The sequence below is a fragment of the Dendrobates tinctorius genome, unplaced genomic scaffold (assembly GCF_039654945.1).
Source record: "Dendrobates tinctorius isolate UK_male_01 unplaced genomic scaffold, ASM3965494v1 ptg000107l, whole genome shotgun sequence".
Lineage (NCBI taxonomy): Eukaryota > Metazoa > Chordata > Amphibia > Anura > Dendrobatidae > Dendrobates > Dendrobates tinctorius.
This window is the reverse complement of record NW_027361775.1, coordinates 44,959,591-44,982,095: the sequence shown is the minus strand read 5'-3', so window position 1 is coordinate 44,982,095 and position 22,505 is coordinate 44,959,591. Positions and strand designations below refer to the sequence as shown.

General features: G+C 46.6%; 1 long non-coding RNA gene across 1 annotated transcript; it reads left to right on the top strand.

Moving 5' to 3' along the window:
* The first annotated feature begins 505 nt into the window (after nucleotides 1-505).
* LOC141100784 (uncharacterized) lies at nucleotides 506-21,990 on the top strand. Its single transcript, XR_012234776.1, has 3 exons — nucleotides 506-582; nucleotides 20,461-20,707; nucleotides 20,981-21,990. It is a non-coding gene; the product is annotated as an uncharacterized lncRNA (long non-coding RNA).
* Nucleotides 21,991-22,505: the final 515 nt, after the last annotated feature.

Below are 22,505 nucleotides of genomic sequence, written 5' to 3'. Positions count from 1 at the left end.
CAAGCCTTTGATTGCAGTGAGGCACACGTTCAGTATTTGGTGAGTTTTTTTTTACCTCAGTATCTGTACGCCAAAATCAGGAGTGGAACAATCAGTGGAAAAGTATAATAGAAACACATCACAACGTCTGTATTTCTCACTCACTCGTGGTTTTGACTTACAAATACTGAGGTAAAATACTGACCTCCTCGAGGTAGACACAGGATCACATGTGGTTAAAGTCTTTGGGTGGTTTCTTGCGTCATAAACCAAAAATCCCAAACTGGTAACAGAAAACAGCCTGTCAGGCTAAAATGAAAATAAAAAGTTCAGATACAGTCCTGTCAATGTACTCTGGAACAACACATATAGCAGTTGTCTCAGGAGCTCGCAGTCAGGAGGCTTCCTACCGCCACACAACATAGAGAAAAAAAACTGGCTGGACATTTATTCCCTCAGCCACACCCTTGAGGTGGAAATCTGGTGAGTAGGCGTCCCGTCCATCTCTTACCTACTCTCCTAAAAATCCGAACATAACATGGCCGCTTAACTCCTTCAGCACATAGCATGCTGAAAAGAAACATGGGATTCTACATCACGGAGGTAAGCAGTCTCTGTGACACATATCTCCCCTCACATAAAGTGCCAGTGACCCTGTCACAGTGTGCACATGACATAATAGCTTTTAGAGCCAGCATTGAATCAGTTTTCCACATTTTTTTCTGTTCATTGTTACTTTCATGAAAAATAGATTTAAAATCTTTGTACTGTTTAATGCAACTTTATATTCTAGTTTAATTGCAAAACTACATACATTGCTGAATTAAGTATTTGATGCATTGCCGATTTTGCAAGTTTTTCCCAACTACAAATAATGTAGAGGTCTGTAATTTTTATCATAGGTACACTTCAACTGTGAGAGACAGAATCTAAAAATGAAACACAGAAATTCACATTGTATGATTTTTAAATAATTAATTTGTGTTTTATTGCATGAAATGAATATTTGATCACCTACCAACCAGCAAGAATTCTGGCTCTCTCAGACCTATTATTTTTTTTTTAAGAAGCCCTCCTACCCTGCACGCATTAACTATATTACGTATATACTCAAGTATAAGCCGACCGAAGTATAAGCCAAGGCATCTGATTTTACCACAAAAAAACTGGGAAAACTTATTGACTCGAGTATAAGCCTGGTATGCATTGTCGTCTCATTCCTATCCTTGTATGCATAACTCCTCATCCCTATCCTTGTATGCATGGCTCCTTATCGCTATCCTTGTATGCATGGCTCCTCATCCCCCTCCTGGCATGCATGGTTCCTCATCCTCATCCCTATCCTTGTATGCATGGCTTCATCCCTATGCTGGTATGCATGGCTCCATATCCCTATCCTTGAATGCATGGCCCCATCCCTATGAATGTATGCATGATCTCATCCCTATCCTTGTGTGCATGGCCCCATCCCTATCCTTGTATGCATGGCCCCATCCCTATCCTTGTATGTATGGCTCCATCCCTATCCTTGTATGCATGGCCCCATCCTCATCCTGGTATGATTGACCCCCGTCCCTAACCTTATATGTATGGCCCCCATCAAAAACATAAACAAATAAACCACTAAACTTACCTCCATCCGTTCTTGTTCTGGTGCCAGCAGCTGCTTTATGCTTGTAAGCAGCACATGGCAGAGATATCATGCACTGCTCACCACTTCACATACAAGAACTATGTGAGTGGAGGGCAGTGAGTATTCATTGCTGTGAAGTAGCGCTCACAGTGTCACATGTGCCTGCTACTTAAGAGAAATGAAAATTCACCTCTATCCATGCCCATGGGAGTGGAGAGAGGTAAATATTCATTTCTCTTAAGTAGTGGGCACTCGTGACCACCCGGCAGCTGCTGGAGCCGGCTGCTGCAGCTGACACTATGCACACTATTACAGAGAAATGAATAGTCACAGCCAGTGCAGTGAATATTCATTTCTCTTTAGCAGCAGGCACAGAGTTTAGCCACAGCAGCTGACTCCTGCCTCCTGTGACCCGCTGCTCCATCGCTGCTTCTCCCCCTCCATCTTCTGGACCCTCACTCGAGTACAAGCTGAGGGGGCGTTTTCATATATCTCGGCTTATACTCGAGTATATACGGTAATTGCACCTGTTTGATCTTGTTACCTGTATACAAGACGCCTGTCCACACACTGCAACCTCTACACCATAGCCAAGACCAAAGAGCAGTCTAAGGACACCAGGGACACGTCACATCCTGACCTGTAAGAAGAATACCCAGACGTGATGCAAACCTCTTTTGCAAAGCAAATTGTGGCTCAAATAATGATAGCCCTCTTCTTCTCATCAGAATATCTAGCAGCAACGTATCAAACTTTAATGTGGTTTTAAGTTTCCTATTTAGTCACTGTTGGAAAAAAAATGGCGTCTTCAAGTTGTAGTGTTAGAGGAATGTTTTTAATTGGAGGGATAGCAGGCAGTATTACCAGTTCTAAGCTGCCGTCAATTTGTCAGATGTTGGCCAGGTTTTATTTTCTGCACTGTACAGAATCTCAACCAACATATACCAGTGCTTAATAATGCAAACAATCAGTGGCGCTCAAGTATACACACGGACTCCAGCAGCATATGTAAAATACACCAGTCACTGTCAGTGTCAGAATAAAATCAATAGAACTAAAAAATATTACTATTGTGCTTGGAGTCACCGTAAAATAAAATGGAAAAACAAATATATGAGCCAGTAATGAATAACCAAATTAGGACAAACAGTATAGTTAGCACAAAACTAGTCATATAAATCCCTTTGGATCTTGTCTCCTAATGCAGTAGGGGTAAAACTACCACACAGAAAAAAAAAAAGGAATGAACTCAGTCTGGAATCAAGGTGCCCAGTAGCAGATATTGCACATAGATCCTGTCTCCTACTGCAGTAGGGGTTAAACTACCACAAAAAAAAATAAATAAATAAACTCAGTCTGAAATCAAGGTGCCCGGTAACAGATATTGCACATGGATCAAAGTTACCTCATCCAGTAGTAAGGCTTGAGGCTGTGTAGAGTCGGTGGGCCGAGCTGGGGGATGGTCCCTCTGTATACCGCGCAGTGACGTACAGACACAAAATAGAGGCAATTTTCGGGTGCAACAGGTCCAAGTTTATTTTCCACCGTCCGACTGACGGCCCTCACAGCACACCGCGATATCTTTCTCACGGCCCTCCATGTCCAGGGATGCTTCACACACTGTACTTTACACCAGGAACGTATTTATACGTACCGCCCCTTTTTCACTCTGTGACGATCCTGTCAGCTCAGTCACTGTGGCTGCCTTAGGCCTGTACACCATCAGCACTTTACTGGTCAGTTTCGTCGTTCCAAATACGGTGTCCCACACCCAGTGCCTCGTCTATACTGCGGTTCTTCCTGTCAGGACCACCCCCCTGACGTTCTCTCTCCTCAGTCCCCCTGGTTTGGTTTTCCTCACAGTGCACAAACTGTCGTAGTTCTCCTGTCACTGGAGCTCCCTCTGGGGACTGGAACTTTATGGAACCCTCCTGTCAAATTTATATAATTCCCGGTTTCCTGTAACTCCGCCCCTATGACCAACGGTTTCCTAAGCCCTAAGCTGATGTCAAGTACTTTGCTCACATTCCTCCCTGCCCTCTAATGGTCAACCCAAGGTACTGCAAGTCCACTACACTTTCTCAGCTCTTTCCCCACAGTAGTAACTGACACCTGTCTAAACTGTGCAAACCTTCCTTTCTCTATTCTGACAAGTCCGTCCGTCCGTCAGGTCACCTTCCCTACACTCTCCCTTCCTTTGTCTATTGTCATCCTCGACAATCGTAATCCCTGCCTTCGTCGTTCTGAAGCTTCACCTACACTCTGTTGTCGGACCAGTTGTTGGGCCAAACCCACTACCCGCGGGGGCCGAACCATACTGGGAGCACCATGCTCTGAGCAGCCTACTGCTACTCACCAGTGCACACACCACATGACAACGTCTTTCAAATTGGGCTAGGTACACCCATATTCTCTCTATGGCATGTACCTTCCCCTACTCTCCCCTTCTGTCACCTTCCACTGTCCGGTACGCCATGATCGAGGCCTCACACCTACCAGATCATTGCCGGCGTCCATCTTTCTTCTTCAGGGGTGTCCGTGGTGTTGGGGACCTGACCTAGGATGGCTGTCTTTCTCATGTCTTCCATCTCATTTACCCTTCTTTCAGTTACATGTCATGGTCGGCGTCTTGGTCTCCCAGACCTTCTCCACACATAGACCCCTTTCGGATCTCACACTTCCCTTTGGTCACACAGACCTTCCCTTACCTGGACCTGTTGCATTTTTCTTGTGCATATTATACAACAAAACAACTTTATAATATCACAAGTACCCCATTTTTTATAATTTTTTTTTTCATTTTCCTTTGCTTTTAAAACCAACCTATAACAATATAACATTGCATATCTTCTTTCCCCACCCCTTCCTTGGACATGGACACTCCCTCGTTTCTTTGTATCCCCGCTCTGTCAGGTAAACATATCTACAGTACGTGTACTTTCCTAGAAAAGGTACACAGAACGGAGAAGGAAAGAAAAAGAAAATAAAAACAACAGATAAACAACAAAAGAAAATTTCCTCTACATACAACTGTCCTTATAACTTGCACAACAGTGCTACGAACTCCCGACAGTTCACTCCGCCTCCTAGCGGTCAGTCGTGAGGGGCTCCACAGCCGTGGAGCTCCTAGAATACAGAGGGTGTCCACACAAGTCCTGTTTACGGGGGTTCACATCTTTCAGGCTCCGCCAGTACGGCCACCGCATAATAACCGCGGGGACAGTACTCTTTGTAGTAAGACACATAGTCTCCTTCTTTCAAAGCCCGGCCGTGATGAATTGAAGCCACATTTACATAAACTTTCTGGCCAGTCTCATCCCGAATAAAGCCGTATCCTTGAGCGATGTTGGTGTACACCAGCCGTCCCTTAGACCTCTTAGCCGCCATTCCAGCCTCTCCCCCTGCGTGGAGCTGGTTCCATATCTCCTGCTCCCAGGCCTTCTTCTTCTTTACAACCTCTGCGACCCAAACAGAGGGCACACTACAGGCTCAGGAGTCCGGTGGGCGGGACTCCACCGAACAAGGGAGCGGGACAGAGGCGGCCAATGATGTCAGTGGCCCAGCAGCCGCTGGGGCCGGGTGGCAGATGGGAGCGGCCGTGTTCTTAGGAGATTGGGCCACAGCGCCTATCACACAGGCCGCAGTCGATTCCAGTGCCGGCATAGCAGCCGCGGCCGCAGGGTAGGCCGCATCTGAAATTTCATCCGGAGCCGGGGCAGCGGCCGCCTTTGAAGATGCGGTCGCTAGCGGCAGAGGGGATGCAACAGTGTCACCTACGGTCAGACTCCGCACTGGCGACACCGGGTGTGGTGCCACCGAGTGGAGTGGTTCAGGACCAGGAGCGGAGGCCCTGCTCAGTTCCGCGTATATGGTAGGGCCCTCCTTGGCCGGGCTCTCGGGGACACAGGATGCCGCGCGCTGCGGCCGAATGGTAGAGGCCGCTTGCGGAGCCACTGTCGGGGCCGGGGGAACTCTCACCTTCCCCGGCACCATGGCCTCCGTTTCCTCATCACGAGGCTCCTCCCACAGTCTCCGCTCTTCATCCCGCCTTCTGGCGGGGCTATCAGGGGCTCCGCAGGGAGGCTCTCCGCCTGTAACTTAGGTGGCCGCTCCCGGTGGTTCCGCACAGGCTCCGCTCCTTCACTCACCATCAGCTGCCTGCCCGTGGCCCTGAGGGGAACGTTTCCTGGCATGACTCGACCTCCCGACGCCACCGCCACTCTAGGCGCCCGATGCCCTGACATCCACAGCGTCTCATATCGTCTGATGGGCAGCACTCGAATGGCGCCTGACAGCCGCAGCCAAACTTTCTCCCTATGCCACTCCCTCTGCTGGGTGGGGCGATGGCAGACCTTTCCACCCACTTGTCAGGGTCCAGTACATGGGAGCGCCGGCCTCCTGGTACATATTGCTGGCTCCAGGGGTACGTAGGAGTGGGCCCCAGTCCATTGGAAACAACAGCAAACACATGGAACTCTCCTCTGCACTGAAGCAGCACCACCATCTTGCACCAGTCCTGGTACCTCTCCGGATCTTCTGCTGACGACACAGATACGCCACAGCACTCCCAATTTATAATCCACAGGTGGGTAATTTGTATTCCACAGGTGTTTGTAATCTAAGCAGTGTAGTCCAAGTCTTTCTCCATTCTTTAGGGCAGGCCTGCCGCAGAAGATGACACATTAGCGGCGGCGATCCTGTTCATGACGCCAAGTGTAGAGTCGGTGGGCCGGGCTGGGGGGTGGTCCCTCTGTATACCGTGCAGTGACGTACAGACACAAAATAGAGGCAAGTTTCGGGTCCAACAGGTCCAAGTTTATTTTCCACCGTCTGACTGATGGCCCTCACAGCACACCGCAATATCTTTCTCATGGCCCTCCGTGTCCAGGGCCACTTCACACACCGTACTTTACACCAGGGATGCATTTATACATACCGCCCCTTTTTCACTCTGTGACGATCCTGTCAGCTCAGTCACTGTGGCCGCCTTAGGCCCGTACACCATCAGCACTTTACTGGTCAGTTTCGTCGTTCCAAATTCGGTGTCCCACACCCAGTGCCTCGTCTATACTGCGGTTCTTCCTGTCAGGACCACCCCCCCGACATTCTCTCTCCTCAGTCCCCCTGGTTTGGTTTTCCTCACAGAGCACAAACTGTCGTAGTTCTCCTGTCACTGGAGCTCCCCCTGGGGACTGGAACTTTCTGGAACCCTCCTGTCAAATTTATATCATTCCCGGTTCCCTGTAACTCTGCCCCCCATGACCAACGGTTTCCTAAGCCCTAAGCTGATGTCAAGTCCTATGCTCACACTCCTCCCTGCCCTCTAATGATCAACCCAAGGTACTGCACATCCACTACACTTTCTCAGCTGTTTCCCCACTGTAGCAACTGACACCTGTCTAAACTGTGCAAACCTTCGTTTCTCTATTCTGACAAGTCCGTCCATCAGGTCACCTTCCCTACAGCTGCAACAAGTGAAGTAGGCGGCTACACACTTGAATGAAGCCGCCGCTGATTCCAAGTTACATGTTCCACAGGTCCTTTCAGGATCAATATCACTCCTCTGTTAAATAACCAAATGATTCCTTTCTCCTTATCGCTTGCAATAGTCACGGTAGCGGTGCTGCCCCAGCCGGTGGCAGCAAGCTCTATATGCAGGCTGAAAAAAGTTGTGTGTGCTGATGTGGCGCCCCTGAGGGTTCAGTCGCCACAGAGGTACTGCACCTCCTCGTGAGGTGTGGTACCCCACTATCCAGGTAAGGTGGAGACACCTGATCACACTCCAACACCTGCATCCCACACAACATAGTAGTGTAGCAAAGCACCCTTTGGTGGCTCCCTGCTTGGAACACGAAGCGTGCTGGGAGGCAGGTGGAGTTTAGTTTGCACTAAAAGAGCGGGAAGAGGATAGGATTGAGTTAGTTAGTTAGTCACAGGAGTCTGACGAGGTCAGTCTGTGAAAGGAGATCCCCTGAGTGGGATGGATGAGAAGTGCTGCAGCCGACCTCAGTGATCTGGGTCCGCTGGCACAAGAAAGGAACATTGATAAAAGCCTGACTCGCCATAAGAAAGAAAGGATTGATACGGAACGTGAAGAGAATAAGAAAACAAGGACCAGATTTAGAGGAGAATTCCCAAGTTCTAAGCGCAAGGCCGGGGTCCGGTCCCCGAGGTTGTATGGATACTAATGGTCCTGCAGCAGACACCGGTGGAATAGAAGTAGTGACCACTTTATTCCCACACCAGACTTGGGGGCACAACAGCAAGGTGTGTGAGCCGGGACTAGGTAGAAGGAGTCCCCGAAGTAGGCAACAGCTGTCTGCCATACAAGTAGAGTTCATAGGAACATCTGACAGGGGAACTCCAGTGTAACTCAGTAGTGTGAGTACTTCACCCAAAGGCGCTAAGAGGGAGACCTTCAGAAAAGGCACATATGTTGGCGGAATGTTGGAAAGAAGTACTTCATCTTGCCTGGAAGTTGGCTGAGCTCCTGACCCGGAGGACATGGCACAGATGCAGACACCTGTACCACAACAGACTGTGTGTAAAGCTTTGGAACTACATGCCCTGGTGTCCTCCACTTATTCCTGCACCAGCCTGCCCGGCACCGCTACATCCCTCCTGCGCCCGACACTACACCATCTCAGTGTCACTTCACCTACACTGCCCTGGGACTACAGCCCTGCCTGTGGAGGGCTATAACATCATTGCTGCACTACACCATCTGTCCCAGAGAATCTGTCTGCAGCGTCGGCTTAACATTTGCCGAACACCACAGGTGGCGTCACGAATCACTTATAAACTTTCTCCACCATAAGCACACTGAAACAACCCCTTTTGCAATGGAGCCCCAGGGCCACGGACCGGGTCACTGCTGCCGTGACAACTACTGTTGAGAAGATCAATCGGCCCGGTACCGAGTACCCCACGGCCCTGGCGAGTGAGGGCGCTCCACTGAACGCTGTGCCCGACCGTCACGCTGTGCTCGTCAGCACAGGACCTGCATGACATCAGAGGCACATGATGTGCTGGACTGCAGCCACTATGGATAACAGAATGGACCAAAAAAGCTATCCGATGCGTTTCAGAGACTCCTGTCTCCTTCCTCAGGGATATGGTCCCACTGGCGATCTTGGCACTATATATACAGTGGGGCAAAAAAGTATTTAGTCAGTCAGCAATAGTGCAAGTTCCACCACTTAAAAAGATGAGAGGCGTCTGTAATTTACATCATAGGTAGACCTCAACTATGGGAGACAAACTGAGAAAAAAAAATCCAGAAAATCACATTGTCTGTTTTTTTTTCATTTTATTTGCATATTATGGTGGAAAATAAGTATTTGGTCAGAAACAAAATTTCATCTCAATACTTTGTGATATATCCTTTGTTGGCAATGACAGAGGTCAAACGTTTTCTGTAAGTCTTCACAAGGTTGCCACACACTGTTGTTGGTATCTTGGCCCATTCCTCCATGCAGATCTCCTCTAGAGCAGTGATGTTTTTGGCTTTTCGCTTGGCAACACGGACTTTCAACTCCCTCCAAAGGTTTTCTATAGGGTTGAGATCTGGAGACTGGCTAGGCCACTCCAGGACCTTGAAATGCTTCTTACGAAGCCACTCCTTCGTTGCCCTGGCGGTGTGCTTTGGATCATTGTCATGTTGAAAGACCCAGCCACGTTTCATCTTCAATGCCCTTGCTGATGGAAGGAGGTTTGCACTCAAAATCTCACGATACATGGCCCCATTCATTCTTTCATGTACCCGGATCAGTCGTCCTGGCCCCTTTGCAGAGAAACAGCCCCAAAGCATGATGTTTCCACCACCATGCTTTACAGTAGGTATGGTGTTTGATGGATGCAACTCAGTATTCTTTTTCCTCCAAACACGACAAGTTGTGTTTCTACCAAACAGTTCCAGTTTGGTTTCATCAGACCATAGGACATTCTCCCAAAACTCCTCTGGATCATCCAAATGCTCTCTAGCAAACTTCAGACGGGCCCGGACATGTACAGGCTTAAGCAGTGGGACACGTCTGGCACTGCAGGATGAGTCCATGGTGGCGTAGTGTGTTACTTATGGTAGGCCTTGTTACATTGGTCCCAGCTCTCTGCAGTTCATTCACTAGGTCCCCCGCGTGGTTCTGGGATTTTTGCTCACCTTTCTTGTGATCATTCTGACCCCTCGGGGTGGGATTTTGCGTGGAGCACCAGATCGAGGGAGATTATCAGTGGTCTTGTATGTCTTCCATTTTCTAATTATTGCTCCCACAGTTGATTTCTTCACTCCAAGCTGGTTGGCTATTGCAGATTCAGTCTTCCCAGCCTGGTGCAGGGCTACAATTTTGTTTCTGGTGTCCTTTGACAGCTCTTTGGTCTTCACCATAGTGGAGTTTGGAGTCAGACTGCTTGAGGGTGTGCACAGGTGTCTTTTTATACTGATAACAAGTTTAAACAGGTGCCATTACTACAGGTAATGAGTGGAGGAAAGAGGAGACTCTTAAAGAAGGAGTTACAGGTCTGTGAGAGCCAGAAATCTTGATTGCTTGTTTCTGACCAAATACTTATTTTCCACCATAATATGCAAATAAAATGAAAAAAAGCAGACAATGTGATTTTCTGGATTTTTTTTTCTCAGTTTGTCTCCCATAGTTGAGGTCTACCTATGATGTAAATTACAGACGCCTCTCATCTTTTTAAGTGGTGGAACTTGCACTATTGCTGACTGACTAAATACTTTTTTGCCCCACTGTATACAGTATATATATATACACCTGCTATAATTATGTAAATTGAAAAAAAGAAAAAGAAAGGTCAAGCTGCTTATGATCCTTAGTAGAAACCAAATAGTTCAATCTCTCTGTTTAACCCTTTAGGGATGAGAGTATCAAGCATAAACATCCAGCGTGATTCGGCACGGGACATGAGTTTTACATGGTCTCCTTTACATGCCCATTTATGAACAAGTTCTAAACCTATAACCGACATATTTGACACTGATCCTTCATGATGTTTTGCAAAATGGCTTGATAGAGGATGGCCCATGAATTTCTTTTTTATGTTCCGGATGTGTTCACTAATCCTTGTTTTTAATGGCCGTTTGGTGCGCCCTACATAGATTTTTTTCCAGGGACATTTTATCATATAAATGACACTCTCTGTGGCGCAAATAATACAGTCCTCAATAGCATATTCCTTATTGCCTTCTACCACAATTGTTTGTTTGGCAGTTTTTGTTTGACGGCAAATACAACAATTTCTGCAAGGAAAAAAACCTTTTAGGTTTTCTAAAAAAGGTAAGATGGATTTTTTTTATACAGTTTGAGGGCACGCTAGGAGCAATAATGCTCTTAAGATTACGTGCCTTTCTGTATACAAATCTTGGGCCTTGTGGGATAATTGCTCCCCAAATTTTGTCCTCCCTTAAAAGATTCCAGTGTTTTTTAACTATTTTAGTTAAAATATGGGAATTTGAATTATATTCTGAAACAATGGGAATAAAATCTTCGTAAGTTTTATGTAAAGATTCACTGGTGGTACTACCCATATCAGAGGAATCAATTTCTAAAAGGCTTTTTACTGATTTATCTCTTACTAAACATTTGGCTTCTTCCAACAGATCCTCATTGTAGCCCTTCTCTAAAAATAGTTTTTTAAGAATACCTGCTTCCAAGTCAAAATCCTGCACTTTTGAGTAATTGCGGCGAATCCTAGTAAATTGGCTCTTTGGTACGTTTAATAGCCAGCTTGGAAGGTAGCAACTGTCTATGGGATATAGCTATTGGAATCCGTGGTTTTTTTTAAAAGTACGTGTTTGAATTTTGTTGTCTTCAATAAAAATGGTCAGGTCTAAAAAATTAACAGTATTGGAGCTAATAGTAGAGGAAAAGTTTAAAAAATATTCATTTTTATTTAAATCCATTAAAAAATATTCAAGCTCCTTTTGACCCCCTGACAGGACTATTATATCATGGGGACACTGGATATTGCTTCTCTTTATTTACACTGTCATCCAACATGATAAGGGTTGCAATTCAGCCACACATTTTTTAACCAAGCACAGTTTATTACCAGAAGGACAAATTGAGTATTTAAAAAATTGTATGTCTTTTATACTTACTCACAATTATTTTAAATATGAGATGCACTACTACTCCCAGCTGTGGGGTACTACTATGGGTACCAGGTTCGCACCCAGCTGTGCTAACCTATATGTGGGTAGATGGGAAGAGGAGACCATCTATCCCACGGGAGGCCTGCGTGCCGGCCTGGTACTCTGGCAATGGTTCATTGATGATGTAATTTTTATTTGGTCAGGGGGTCAAAAGGAGCTTGAATATTTTTTAATGGAGGAAAGAAGATTTATAAGAGAATTACAGGCAGAGAAAGTAAGAAAAAAGGAAACTGAGTGAGTTCAGTAGTCAACAGCATCAGATGAACTTTGCAGTAGTAGTAGCAGTTGCAGCGATAACAGTACTTTTGACAACGATAGTGATGAGGGTGAAGAGCATTTTAGTCCCAAGAAACTTAAGTCAATAAGATCTGTCAATATTGTGACTCTGGAAGTTGCTGCAGAACTAATACCAGTGATAGAAAAGAGACCTACCTGCTTGCTGCTGCTCCTCAGTCTCTCGGCCATGATCCAGACAGTCTCATGTTGAATAGGAAATCTAGCAGACAGGCTCATCATCAGCATTGAGATATTGCAGCAAATGCTATCACTGCTTCCTTTGATGCCAATGGTCCACTGACTGTACATTGGGACGTGAACAGGTTTATAAGCCTGACCCGCAATTAAACTGCTGAGAGACTGGCAGTACTAGCATCAGGAAGAGTAACTGAGAAGTTGTTGTCAGTCACAGAGGTACCTAACAGCACAGGAGCAGCAGAAGCTAAGGCTGTATTTGACGTTCTGCAGGATTGGCAGCTCTTGGATAAAGTGAAGCTTATGTTATTTGACATGACTAGTAGGAACAATGGTACAAAGGTTGGTGCATGTGTATGTGGGAGGGGCCAGGATTGGGGGGTGGACCACTGCTTACCCTGTCTGGATGACACAGACACCAGGCGATGCAAGGACGAGGCGGAGACAGATTTCAATAGTAACAGTTCTGGATTTATTCATCGTCCTCCTGACGACCACAACCACGCACCGCAGCTTCTTTACAGTTCTCTGTCTCCAGGCCCGGGTACCTGCATCTTTGCTCCAGTCGAAGTAATGTCCCTCGCCTATCTTTCGCTGGGACTGTCCTAGACCAATCTACCGCCAGCGCTTCACCTACCCGAGGTCGTCGCCCAATCGGTACCCCCGGGGCCTCGTCTGTCCTGCGGTCCGTCGGGTCAGGGCCGCCCCCTGACAGTCTCTTTGCTGTACGTCCCCTGGTCGAGCTCCTCTCCCTTCACTGTCTTCTAACAAGCTCCTCCCAGGACTAGTCTCTCTGGAACCCCAATCAGTTCTATTTATCCCCTCTCTCACTGGGGAATTCCCCTCCTGGGTTCCTATCTTCCCGCCCCCATGACTAAGCGTTTCTTGAGCCGTAAGCTGATGTTTAGTCCTCAACTACTCTCCCCTGCCATCTTGTGGCCATTTCTCGGTACTACACCCTCCTATCTACCATTTCTAGCTGTCACCCTTCTATCCTGTCAATCTCCGTCTCTAGTACACAAACCATCCCCTCCTACTACCAGTTACGTCTGTCCGTCAAGTCACCTTCCCCACATGTAGGTAGGGTGACCGACTGGAGGGGGTGACCCACTTCTTGCCGCAGACAGACACGAGACGGAGACCGAATTTGTATTCAACAGGTCCATTTTTATTGGCCGCCCTTCTGTCGACCACAGGCATACACCACAGCAGCTTCACATTTCTCCATATACAGGCCCGGGTACCTTCACTTCTTTTCCACTGTAGTCGTGGCGTCTTTCGTGGCTCTTTTCACTGTGGCTGCCCTAGGCCCCTTCCCCACAGCGCTTCACCAGTCTGAGCACGCCGTCCGTTTGATACCCCAAGGCCATCTTCGTCTGCGGCTACTGTCCTCAGGCCACCACCCGTGGCCGCCACAACTGTCAGTCCCCTCTGGAGCCTTTCTACTGTCTCTTTCTCCTCAGCAGAACTTCCTCTCTACTGTGCTCCTGTCGCTGACTGACCCTTCCAGAACCTTCCCTCAGCCTTTTATACTTCCAGTTCTGGTAACTCCACCCACCATCACCTGACAGTTTCTCTGACCAATGGCAGTTATTCAGTCCCACTATTACACTCTCCACTGCACTCTAATGGTCAAACTTTATCTCAGCGGTTTCACACCTACAATGCGTTACACCTCTGCCTCTCACTACAGGCAAGTCTGTCCGTCAGTCCAACTTCCCTACACATGCATCCTTTTGCAACAGAACTGCAGAAAGAACTACTGAATTTGCTGTGTAGGCACCACATTCACAAGCTAATTATTGCAAGCATATTTGATAAATTGTGGCCAGCATTAAGAGATTTCCAGCTGTCTGGAATAGGTGATGACATACTTTCAACTGAACTAGGTCTACTTAAGGAATATCTAGTTGAATTTTGCACCTACTAGCTTGCACAATGCCATCCAAGAGATGATTACGAGGAATTTCTAGCACTGGCACTCCTCTACCTTGGTTTGCCAGCAAACCCATATGTACGCATTAATACTCCAAGGGCCTACCATTGGGCCTGATGGATGGCCAAAGTGATATATGCTCTGAAGATCTTCAGGTTTCCACACGAATTTAATTTAACTTTGACAGAGACAACAAATCTCCATCAACTTTGCAGTTTTACTGTCCACTCTTGTCATTACTGCAAGAACTCATAGCATATAAAGGAAACAAATCTCTTGTTGCTGAGGCAGAAATAACAACTTTCAACAGACAGCTGTGATATCTCAGTGAGATTATGGTGGGTCCAGAATTTTTTGACAGTGAGGTTCTAACTGCAGAAAAGGTTGAGCTGTACTGGCTCTGGAGAAGGAAGCAGGGCCACCATCAGATCATGACAGCCCTTACTGCTGTATGGGGCCCTGTGAACAGCAGTACAGAAGGGGGCCCCGCAGATCAGGGGCCTCGCTCCTGTGCTTCCAGTCATCGGGCCCCAAGTGTGCGCTGCGGCCGGGCCTGCAGCGCACACATCAGCAGAGCCGCCAAAGCGGCCATCAGAGCTACAGAAGAGCTGAAGGACCTGTGGTGACGTCATCACCACAGGTCCTTTCAGATCAGCTCACACAGCTGCAGCTCCATCTTCAATGCAGGAGCGAGGCCAGGTAAGAAAAAAGTTTTTATTTTATTTTATTTTATTATTGAAAGGGGCAATATGTTTCCCTGGCAGAATTGAGACTTGAGGGCAGGATTGGAGACACACAGGGGCAAATATGGAGAAATGGGGGCAGAATGCAAGACATGGGGGCAGAATGCAGACATGATGGGAGTAGAATGCAGACATGATGGGGCAGAATGCAAGACATGGTGCAGGATGCAGACATGATGGGGGCAGAATGCAAGACATGATGGGGGCAGAATGCTGGACATGATAGGCAGAATGCAAGACTTGATGGGGGCAGAATGCAAGACATGATGGGGCAGAATGCAGACATGGGGCAGAATGCAAGACATGATGGGGCAGAATGCAGACATGATGGGGCAGAATGCAAGACATGATGGGGCAGAATGCAGACATGATGGAGCAAAATGCAGACATGATGGGGCAGAATGCAGACATGATGGGGGAAGAATGCAGAAATGATGGGGCAGAATGCAAGACATGATGGGGCAGAATGCAAGACATGATGGGGCAGAATGCAAACATGATGGGGGCAGAATGCAGACATGATGGGGGCAGAATGCAAAACATGATGGGGCAGAATGCAGACATGATGGAGCAAAATGCAGACATGATGGGGCAGAATGCAGACATGATGGGGGAAGAATGCAGAAATGATGGGGCAGAATGCAAGACATGATGGGGCAGAATGCAAGACATGATGGGGGCATAATGCAAACATGATGGGGGCAGAATGCAGACATGATGGGGGCAGAATGCAAAACATGATGGGGCAGAATGCAGACATGATGGGGCAGAATGCAAGACATGATGGGGGCAGAGTGCAGACATGGGGCAGAATGCAGACATGATGGGAGCAGAATGCAAGACATGGGGCATAATGCAAGACATGATGGGGGCAGAATGCAAGACATGGGGCAGAATGCAGACATGATGGGGCAGAATGCAAGACATGGGGGCAGAATGCAGACATGATGGGGGCAGAATGCAGACATGATGGGGCAGAATGCAAGACATGGGGGCAGACATGATGGGGCAGAATGCAGGACATGATGGGGCAGAATGCAGGCATGATGGGGGCAGACTGCAAGACATGGGGGCAGAATGCAGACATGATGGGGGCAGAATGCAGACATGATGGGGGCAGAATGCAGACATGATGGGGCAGAATGTAAGACATGATGGGGGTAGAATGCAAGACATGATGGGGCAGAATGCAAGACATGATGGGGGCAGAATGCAAGACATGATGGGGGCAGAATGCAGACATGATGGGGTCAGAATGCAGACATGATGGGGCAGAATGTGAGACATGGGGCAGAATGTAAGACATGATGGGGGCAGAATGCAGACATGATGGGGCAGAATGCAGACATGATGGGGCAGAATGCAGACATGATGGGGGCAGAATGCGAGACATGGGGCAGAATGCAAGACATGATGGGGGCAGAATGCAGACATGATGGGGCAGAATGCAGACATGATGGGGCAGAATGCAGACATGATGGGGCAGAATGCAAGACATGGGGCATAATGCAAGACATGATGGGGGCAGAATGTAAGACATGGGGGCAGAATGCAGACATGGGGGCAGAATGTGCCAGTAAGGCTGGTTTCACACTAGCTTATTTGCCACGCAGCGCTCGGCGCCGCTAAGCCCCACCCCCCGCCCACTCCCTGCCCACCCCATCCGGTCATCGCCGCCTACTATCGCACACAGCTGCATGCGATCTGTGCACCCTATCTTTAGCATAGGGTGCGCAGACCGTGCGCTAGTAGGATTTTAGCGTGTGCTGCGCACTTTTGAAGGTGCGCCGGTGTCCGCCGAGCGCACCATGTTGCATTTTGGCGCGCTCGGTGCACCTTCAAAAGTGCGCAGCGCACGCTAAAATCCTACTAGCGCACGGCCAGCGCATGGTCTGCGCACCCTATGCTAAAGATAGGGTGCGCATATCGCATGCAGCCGTGTGTGATAGTAGGCGGCGATGACCAGATGGGGCGGGCAGGGAACCGGTAGGGGGCGGGGTTTAGAGGCGCCGAGCGCTGCGTGGAAAATAAGCTAGTGTGAAACTAGCCTTAGACAGGATGGGGCAGAATGTGACAGTGAGACACAGGAGGGTCAGAAAGTGAGACATGGGGGCAGAATGCAAGACATGGGGGCAGAATGTGACAGTAAGACACTGTAGGGGGCAGAATGTGACAGTGAGACACAGGAGGGGGCTGAATGCGAGACATGGGGCAGAATGTGACAGTGAGACACAGGAGGGGGCAGAATGTGACAGACACAGGAGGGGGCAGAATGTGACAGACACAGGAGGGGGCAGAATGCGACAGTGATACACAGGAGGGGGCAGAATGTGACAGTAATGACACAGGAGGGGGCAGAATGTGAGATACGAGACAGAATGGACATGGGGCAGAATGTGACAGTAAGACACAGGAGGGGGCAGAATGTGACAGTGAGACACAGGAGGGGGCATAATGTGACAGTGAGACACAGGAGGGAGCAGAATGTGAAGCACGGGGCAGAATGTGACAGCAAGACACAGGAAGGGGCAGAATGTGAAAATAGGACACAGAATGGGGCAGAATGTGACAGCAAGACACAGGAAGGGGCAGAATGTGAAAATAGGACACAGAATGGGGCAGAATGTGACAGCAAGACACAGGAAGGGGCAGAATGTGAAGCACGGGGCAGAATGTGACAGCAAGACATAGGAAGGGGCAGAATATGAAAATAGGACACAGAATGGGGCAGAATGTGACAGTGAGACACAGGAGGGGCAGAATGTGAGGCACTGGGGCAGAATGAGACAGTAAGACACAGGAGGGGGCAGAATATGACAGACACAGGACGGGGCAGAATGTGAGACACAGGGGGCAGGATGGGAGACACATGGTGCAGGATCATGGGGCATGATGGATACGATGTAGACGGGGCAGGATCAGGAGATCATATGGAGGCAGAATGGATATTCATGAGGGCAGGATGAGAGAAAATATGGCTGAAGCCAGGAATGAGACACATGGGGGCCAGGATGGGGGATATTATTACCATAGGGGCTAATTAAGGGATATTATTACTGCAGTGATGTATTTATTTTATTTTTTTGAGGATACTGTTTTAAATGGGGGCGGTCCTGTTACTGTGCAGAGAGACACTATGTCGCCTTTTTTTCTCCATCTGGTGTAGTGTAGAAGTTGGGAAAAAAATAAGTAATGTGTCCTGCAAGCGGAGCTCTAGATAACTGTGTTATTTCCTGCAGAGACGAGCCCTGGCTGGAAGACGTGATGGCGTTGTGTGCTGGATGAAAGATGAAAAACAAAGATGAAGGACTTCACCTAGAGACATCAATGGTGAGTCAGTGTGTTACCTGTACACTGACACTATACACTATATACAGAGTGCCTTTGTACAATGTCACCAGTGATCACTGTGTTATCTGTACACTGACACTATATACAGAGCTCCTGTGTATAATGTCACCAGTGATCACTTTATTACCTGTACACTGACACTATATACAGAGCTCCTGTGTATAATTTCACCAGTGGTCACTGTATTACCTATACACTATATACAGAGTTCCTTGGTACAATGTCACCAGTGATCACTGTATTACCTGTACACTGGCTCTATATACAGAGGTCCTGTGCATAATGTCACCGGTGATCACTGTATTACCTGTACACAGACACTACATGCTAAGTACAGATCTCCTGTGTATAATAGCACTTATGGTGATAGTATTATGTTTTTTTTATTAATGATCAGTATTGTAGTATTCAGTCACCATGTGGCGGTAATATGTGGTCTGGGAATGGTGCCGTGGTATTTGCTCCTTGTATGTGCTATTATTCTGTCACTGGTGGTAATATGTGGTCTGGTCATGGTGTGGCTGTATTTGTTACTTGTATGTGGTATTATTGGTCACCATGTGGTGGTAATATGTGGTTGGGACATGGTGTGGTGGTATTTGTCCCTTGTATGTGCTATGATTCTGTCTCTGTGGTGGTGGTAATATGTGGTCTGGTCATGGTGTGGCTGTATTTGCTCCATGTATGTGGTATTATAGGTCACTATGTGGTGGTAACATGTGGTCTGGACATGGTGCGGTGGTATTTGTCCCTTTGGATGTGATATTATTGATCATTTTAAAAATTGAAAAATATATAAAAAATATCCCTAAATTGTATTGGATATTTTAGCAAATGTTTAATAGGTTAGAGTAGGGTCCGGCCAAAAGAGTCTACCTTGTCGTGGTGGCAGATTTAAAAAATATTTTGGCTAAAACAAGAGCTACTGGCTAGATGTCTGATCTGGTAATGGGAACTGTTAATGTGTGATTGATAAGAAGTGCAATTTTTCCAAGAGAGAGCGGTGGGACTGTGGACAGTTTGAGGGGTGGAGGCGATGCTGGGGTGGAGCCTAGGCGGAGTCTCAAGGGAGCCCCGAAAATTTTGCCAGTATGGGGCCCCGAAATCCCTAGTGGCAGCCCTGGAAGGAAGGCAACCATGGCTGCTCAACTCACATGCAGCTTGCTGAAGACCTTGTGTCACACAAGAAGTTTCATCATTTTAAGTTTTCCAACACAAAAAACTGTTCGTTCCACTGGAAATAAACCAAGATTTTCTTCATCACTGCTCTTGTCTGTGAAAAATATTCAGAATTGAGAGTCCTTTTAATGGCTAACTGAAAAGATGACACATTGCAAGCTGTGGGATCTTTTTTGAGGATTTTACTCTTATTTTCTTTGGACCCAAATCCTCTGTCCTTTTTTGCTTGGGATTTTAAATGTTTTTAACAATCTATATGTGGTGTTTGCAATAAAAATTGTTATTTTTTAACCAAATTATTAATGTGGTGATCCCAATTCTTTGATGCATGTACTTTTTTCTGGTTTGGTATTAGTTTGAATTTATGCATCTGGTGATCCCCTTGCTTATTTAATTGATGGTGCCCGCTCAAATTGCTGCTTTGTACCTAAGTCCTCTGAGTTATATGCTGCGGGTCATGAAGATGGAGGCCTGTGGCTGACAAGTGAGTGTGATGCACTCCATGCCTAACAGCACATTGGGACTGGGACCCAACGGGGCTTTATGGAGCAGCACCTCCCTAGGTCACTTTCTAAGCATATTGCTAGCAGCAGAGACATGCATTAGTTTTACTATTTCCAGCAGTGAAAAAAAATAATGCCAGAGTGGTGTTTTAATTCAAACAAGGGAAATAGGAGAATATTAACACCACAATTTGTTATGAAATTTTTACCACACCTGGCACTACTGTATATGTGATTTTACACTACTGTTTAAGTACACTTTGAGGAAAGAAATGAGTGCTATTTGGCTTTTGGAATGCAGATTTTGTCTGAATAGATTGCGGGCTTCACAATTTAAATCATAATCAGCAACCCTATTTATTGCCTCTACAACAGGTGGCACACTCCAATATGGGCAGTTTCTGGCCGTGCTTTTGTTGGGGTATTTCTGCTTTGTGTGAAATATGTCAGACAGACTTACTTTCAACACAACTGAGCTGGTGTTTTTCAACTAGGTTTTGTCACGACGCTTTGGGGAGCCATACCCAGTGATTGTGGATCCGAGGATGCAACACCTCACTAAAGGCCATTTCCACCATCTCTATGCATCTCTGCAGACCCATCCTGACAAGTTTTACCGATATTGTCGCATGAGCCTTGCCATCTTTGATCTTTTGTTGGAGTGCGCCCTGGGAGCAACTTTAAGGACACCAGGATGCGCAAGTGTATTTCTGCCGAGGAGCGCCTTATCCTTACGTTACAGTATGTACTCTCCTCCTGTATGGTGATGATGTTTCAAAATTTAGTATCTTTTTCCTTACATAATACCTTTTTTAATAAAAAAAAAAAGACAAAATACAACCTGTGATTAATAATAATAATATTTGTCCATTTTTCAATTCACAAAGCCATTGCAAATATTTTAATGTTGTTATGGCATGGCTTGTTAGGTACAGACTCTAACTTTGAATAATGTGAAATTGTTTTTATATGTCAATTGGTATCTAATTGTTTAATTTTTCATTTTACTTTTAGCTTCCTTACAACTGGTCTTTCATATGCGGCAGTGCATCATGAATTTTTAATCGGAAAATCCTCAATATCAGGCATAGTCCGCTCTACCTATTCCGAAATCTGGTCACGGCTTCATCAAGTGGTCATGCCTGAGCCAAAAATAGAAGACTGGTTGCGGATAGCCCATTGTTTTGAGGAGACTTGCCAGTTTCCAAACTGTACTAAGCCCTGGATGGCAAGCACATCCGTGTGCATAAGCCGCCAAACTCAGGGTTACAATACTATAATTATAAACAATATTTTTCTGTAGTGTTGTTGGCCCTGGTCGACAGTCACTACAGATTTATAATTGTAGACATTGGGGCCTATGGAAGAACTGGAGACACTAGAGTCTTTAATTCTTCCATTATGGGTGGGCGGCTGCGGAATAATCAGTTGGACCAACCACCATCACGTTAGCTTCCAGGGTCCAATATGGAACCTGTGCCCTATGTCCTTGTTTCAGAAGAGGCCTTTCAATTAACCCGTCATGACATGAGGCCCTATCCCCGTAGAAACCTGAATCACCGGCACAGAATCTTTAACTTGTGCCTATCCTGCGCACGATGACTGGAGGAGTATGCTTTTGGCATTCTTTGTGCCAAATGGCGTGTCCTCCAGTCAGCCATTCAGCTGAGTGAATCTAATGTTAATGAGGTAATTAAAGCGTGTGTGATCCTTCACAACTTCACCAGAATACATAATTGCTCATCATCTGATGGTGATTAAGTTGTGTTGGGAAATGTTGTGATGCCTATTCCACATGTGATACCTCCCCGTCGTCAGCCCTCTGGACTCAAAGTGCGGGATGTGTTGACTAATTATTTTGTTTCACCTGAGGGAGCTACTCCATGGCAAGAGAATGCTATATCTATGTTGTAAATTGCATTTATTTTGTTAAGTAAAAAGCGTGTTTGTTATTGAAGTGTGAGTTCTGTTTCCCTTATATTGTAAAATGTGTAAATCTTAAGCTGACCAATATCGGCATTAAAAAGCAGACAGAATTCATATTGTTTCAATTGTTTATAATGTTAAAATATAACTTTTGTAAACAATAAACCATATTATTTGCATGTGGCTTTTGTGCCCAATAAAATTTGGGCAAGAAATATTTAAACCATTTTTTGAATACAAAATGACAAACAAATAAATAACTTTGCGTGAGCAAAAATACAAAAACAAAAATTATAAGTTATGGTAGGTTGATGGTGGGGATGGCGGGAAGCCAGCTTGAGGTGGTTGCTGTGTTTGAGGTGCAACTTGTACCTCAACCTGTGTGTGGACATATTCTGCCCCAGGATGGGTGATCTGGCCAGGATCCTGTTTGTGAGGAAATAAGTGGGATGAGGGATATTGTATTGGATACTCCTGGGTATTTGGGTACCAACATGTTTCATAACCCCCAATATGGCCATGTCGACCATACCCATGTGTTATGATTAGGTAACCGAGGAGGATAATGAGGGAATACACTAGGCAACCAGATAACCAGAGAGGTTAGCAGATT